A 5,158-nucleotide genomic window follows, 5' to 3' on the forward strand; every position below is an offset into this window, starting at 1 on the left:
AAGGATTAAACATGCCCAGCTGTCTGGGCAAAACAGACTTTTCCACTGGCTTGGGAGAAAACTGCTCCCCCTATGCTATGAGAGTGAACAATGTATAACATCTAAAAAAAAAAAAAAATGGCAGTTTACTGATCGTAATAGGGGCTAAAATTTATAATCTGCTGCGTGGCCTAACAGTGTCTTAAATCTGCAGACAAAGCATTTGCTGAGATTGTGGAAAATCTACAAAATCACCTATCCTCAGAGTCACTGGAGATGATAGAGCATTTCTGGTTTTATAAAGGGAATCTGAAAGAAAATGAACATTTCTGAAAACGTGGCTGGAATAGAGAAATGGCCAGAGCTTTGCCAGGGTGCAGGGAATATAAATGATGCATGAAGGAATTGGGTACTCTGTTGACAGGGATTTGTGACAGCATCGTACGATCGGCGCAACGCATTAACCAAGAATCTTGCAAAAAGCATAGCGTGGACAACTGTCAAAAGCAAAGCGCTTTCGTTGCAAGAAATGATGCCGCTGTGAAAGTGTTGTCAGTTCTTGTAGGAATGGCTGGGGACTGTGTCCAGGTGAGTGCCGAAAGCACCAGGTGACAGAAGCAATTGGCTCTGGTTGCAGATCCCCGAGCTCCGCTTTCAAGTCTCAACCCAGGCAAAGGAAGGCTCCTAATGGCAACGGCCTGACTGTAGGGAAGGGGAATGCTCCTGGCTTCTCGCTGCTTTAATCCCAAGCCTGGAAGTACTGTTGGGAGAAAACAGGTTGTTTCTGGTGCTGGCTGCAGGCAGCAGCAGTTAAGTGCAATGAAGAGGAATCGGGTAGTCAAGCCATCCTCCTGTGCACTGCTGGGGGGTGCCATGAGATATGCTGAGGAAGCTGGAGTGGGTACCACTAGGATGGATGAGATAATGTCTGTGCACTAATGACTGCCTTCGTCTTTCTTTGTCTGAAAACAACAGTTAAGTGTATGTCAAGGTTGCCTAATGCATGGTGCCAGAGCACATCGCTCTCTAACGCTCCAGTGCTGCATGTTTGTGGGAAGATCTTGGCCAGGAGTTTTGCGTGGCGGCCAGAGACTGACACATGAATGGAGAAAATGTCCTGATGGAGTCTGGTTACCCTCCAGAGACCCCAGGCAGGCTGCTCTGCACCCTGTGCAGGGCCCAGTTCCATACCAGCCCACCCAGCCACCTCCAGGCTACGTGGGTCCCAGGCAGCTGCCTACGCTTCGGCTAGTTCAGCACGGCGTGGGCAGTGTGGGGATGAGGACCTCCAGGGAGAGGGTTTTCTTACCAGGCTGTAAGTGACAAAGGGACAGGTCCCCTCTCTTAGCAGGTGACATGGATAGTATCACGGAGAGGACAAGTCAGGAGCGCTGCGTCCAGCTCTGGAGCCCTCAGCACAAGAAGGACATGGACCTGTTGGAGCGGGGCCAGAGGAGGGCTACTAAAATGCTCCGAGGGCTGGAGCCCCTCTGCTCTGAGGCCAGGCTGGGAGAGTTGGGGGTGTTCAGCCTGGAGAAGAGAAGGCTGCGGGCAGAGCTGAGTGTGGCCATTCAGTACCTAAAGGGGGCCTATAGGAAAGATGGGGAAAATCTGAGCACAGAAGTGTTTTAAACCTGCGTTTAGCCCTGCCAATTAAAAATGCAGATAGGATAATATCTGAGAGATGTTTGGACTTAAGAAGCTAAAAGTTGAAAGAGAGAAGGAAAGCGGTGCCTGGAGCTGACGTTGCTTTTGGAGTCCAACCAGCTTTGGGATTTTCATTCAATTAAAGACATTTTTATTTAATAAAATGCATTTGCACTCAGGCTGCATACAGAAACAGAGATATGGCAGAGAGGGAAAGAAGCTGGTCCCCAGCAATGACCTCCCTTGTGCCACCATCAAGGCACCGCCACAGCACCTTCCACCTCAAGGGACACCCACAGGTAACGGGGTGTCACAAACTTTGCAGTATGGTAGCAAAAGCAGGGCTAAAAATTGTCAAGGGATCACTGAAGTCTGCATTTCAGGATTTAGCTACAAGACTACTCATCCTGCAGCAAAGCCTCCCTTAGTGTCAGACCGTGCCGGTGATGCAGAAAGCCACTGTTGTTTGCTTTAGCACTTTGCATGTGCCTTGCAGGCTTCCCATGGGAATGTTGACTGCACAAGATCCTGTTTATTGTAGGAGATCTGGTGAAATCTTGACTATGAGACCATCTAGAGACTTCAAAAGGTTTAAAAGACCATGTTAGCCCCCTCAAAGCTAATGAAGGGAGCAAGTAGAAGTGGGTCCCACACCTATTGCATTAGTCTGAGATACGTAGTCTCTGTAAACTGCTGGGAAGCCCAACGCTCACCGCACAGCAAGGATGAGCTAGGACTGGCAACAGATATCCACATAAACTCAGAGCTGTGATTCCGCTGGGTTCCTCAGAGGCAAGGGAAGCAGGGGGGGAGAGAGGGGGAGGACCCGTGCTCCAACAGCCTCTGCAACCATGGCAGGAAAACCAGCCATGGATCGGATGTTCCCTTGGCTTTCCCACCTGCACCAAGCAGCCAGGCATAGCTACTGCACCGTGGGACCCCTCAAATGAACAGGGCCATTGAGGAGCTCTTGGGAGATGCTTTGAAGCTCTCTTTGCTTCTGGTAGAAGCTGGAAGCTCCCAAGTCTAAATGGGGATCAGAAACTCACTGGTTGGGTCTGTTCTGGAAAACACTGCTTTGGTTCCTGCAGCCAAGATACTCTTCCATGAAACCTTAGAAGGGAGTGAGGAGAAGAGAATGGTGACAGCTTTCATCTTTGTGATTTGTTTCTGTATCCAGGGGCAGAAGCTGTCCCCTCCTGCCCACCCTCCAGAGGCCTGCTGCGCAAATACTCACCCCAGACTCCTCTTACAGTAGAAGAGCCATTTCAAGGTCAAGAGAAATCCCACCTGTTCCAGATGAAGGGAGCAGATGAAGTACCCTCTGACAATGCTTATCAGTGCAATGAATTGCACATTCTGTTATTGAAACCTTAGCCCTTGGCTTTGTTGTTATATATTTCTTTTTTTCTTAATTTTTTCCCTGATGCTAAATGAGGTCTCAGGCCATCCTGACAGGCCAAAGCCATATCATTCCTTCAGAGGAAAGGAACCCAAACAAAGATCATAGAATCATAGAATCACTTTGGTTGGAAAAGACCTTTAAGACCATCAAGTCCAACCGTTAACCTAACCCTGCCATCCCACCACTAAACCATGGCCCTAAGCACCTCATCTACCCTTCTTTTAAATCCCTCCAGGGATGGGGACTCGACCACCTCCCTGGGCAGCCCATTCCAGAGCCTGACAACCCTTTCAGTGAAGAAATTTTTCCTAATGTCCAACCTAAACCTGCCCTGGCGCAACTTCAGACCATTCCCCCTCGTCCCATCGCCCGTTCCCAGGGAGAAGAGGCCGCCCCCCACCTCACTACAGCCTCCTTTCAGGTAGTTGTAGAGTTCTATGTGCAGAAAAAAGAAGTTTGGGAACCAGATGCAAGTTTTGAAGGAGGCTGCAGGAGTTGGTTTGGGCTGCCCAGCAGGGGATATCCTTGTATTCCTTCTAGACCCCAAATTTTTGCTATAAGTGGCTTTTGTTCTAGCTGTCTTACCTGAAGGGAGCTCAGCTGATGGAAAAGCCTGCTTACACCATGGGGAGCATGGTGCAGCTGGCTCCGAAATTGTGGAATTATGCAACGGCAGCTGGCTCCGAAATTGTGTAATTATGCAACGAATAATGAAGTTTCCTTTTTTGTCGTTGCTTGGGCTTTGTGATCAAGAACCATACCCTTATTTAGCAAATATAACTCAGGTGATTAATAAGCCAGCACGCAGTTATCCGGAGGGACGTGTAGCTAACAGCCAGTGCATGCGAATCAAGGAGCACAAGCTGAGAGTTTTCAACTCATTTGACCCATAGCAAAAAGGGAAGAGACAAGCATTGGTCCCCAATGGCCCAAAGGCAGACCTGCCACTGGGCAAGGGGAGGGGGCTGCTAATAGGTACAAGAATCATTTGGGAAACTGTAATGTTGAGTATCAGAATCCTATACAAAACCTTCACTTACATCTCTGCATTGTCAGGTTCTGGGCTGGTCTCCTCAATCTAAAAGGGGTTCTGAAGCTGAGCTCCTACATAAGACTCGCACTCTCTGGTAAGGGGTAGGGAGTTGGGCTTGTTGCAGATCCACTCCAGCAGGGAAGGGTTTCCAACTCTGGCTATAGTCCCCAAAGAGGTCACTACACACCAGGCATCTATTAACTTGCTCTAACATCAGCCTCTCTCCTGAGGTCCCTTCCAACCCTTGCCATTCTGTGATTCTGTGATTCTGAGCTCAACCAATACTATTTTTTATGTTTTTTCAACACGGTGTGAAATTTGCTGATGTTGCTCATGCACCCTTCATTCCATGGGCTTTCTCAAGGCAGTATCTACTCCTTGCTCCATCTCCTGGTCTTAAGACTTTTAAAACCTTGATGTAATACCAGAAAGAAGATTTCTTTCTAATTCCCTTGTCTGCTGTGGTATTCACTCCTCATTGTTCCCCGTTGCCCTGGAAAAAAAAAATTCAGACCCATTGTGGACTCCCAATCCCTGAACAGACCTTCTGAGTTCTCTTTCAGCGCGCCTCTTTAAAAATAAAAGCAAAACAAACAGACAAAAGTCCACAAAAGCTCTGTGTGTACCTTGCTACCTAGACAGCAATTCAACCCATTATATTTTCTCCAGTAGTTTTAACGTGCAGCGTCTCAGGGGTTAGCGCAAGGAACATTAGTCATAAGCTAATCAGAAACAGAGGGGCTTAAATAATTCATAGGCTGTCTTTCTTCCCAAAGAACCTCAATGCACAGCCCTGTCACACCATCAGTGCAGAGCTACCAGAAGGCAGCTCACTTCACAGAGGGTGTCAGTCAACTCGGAGACGACAGAGGCAACTTCTGTGAAAGGCCATACTTGAGGGGATGCGGGGAATTCCTGCTTAGAGAAGCACATCTTTCTCCCAGAGGAGCTAGGGGAGGGCTCTGCTGTACATCTGCTCTCCCAAGCACTTAAGCAGCATTCTGAAATGCAAAACCAGAGCAATAACCTTTGGGTAAGGACCGAGCTTAGGGCCATTCCCCGGGCACAGACCTCTGCAGGGTCTGCAGAGATTC

Source organism: Egretta garzetta, unplaced genomic scaffold, assembly GCF_000687185.1.
Source record: "Egretta garzetta isolate BGI_Z169 unplaced genomic scaffold, ASM68718v1 scaffold574, whole genome shotgun sequence".
NCBI classification, from domain to species: domain Eukaryota; kingdom Metazoa; phylum Chordata; class Aves; order Pelecaniformes; family Ardeidae; genus Egretta; species Egretta garzetta.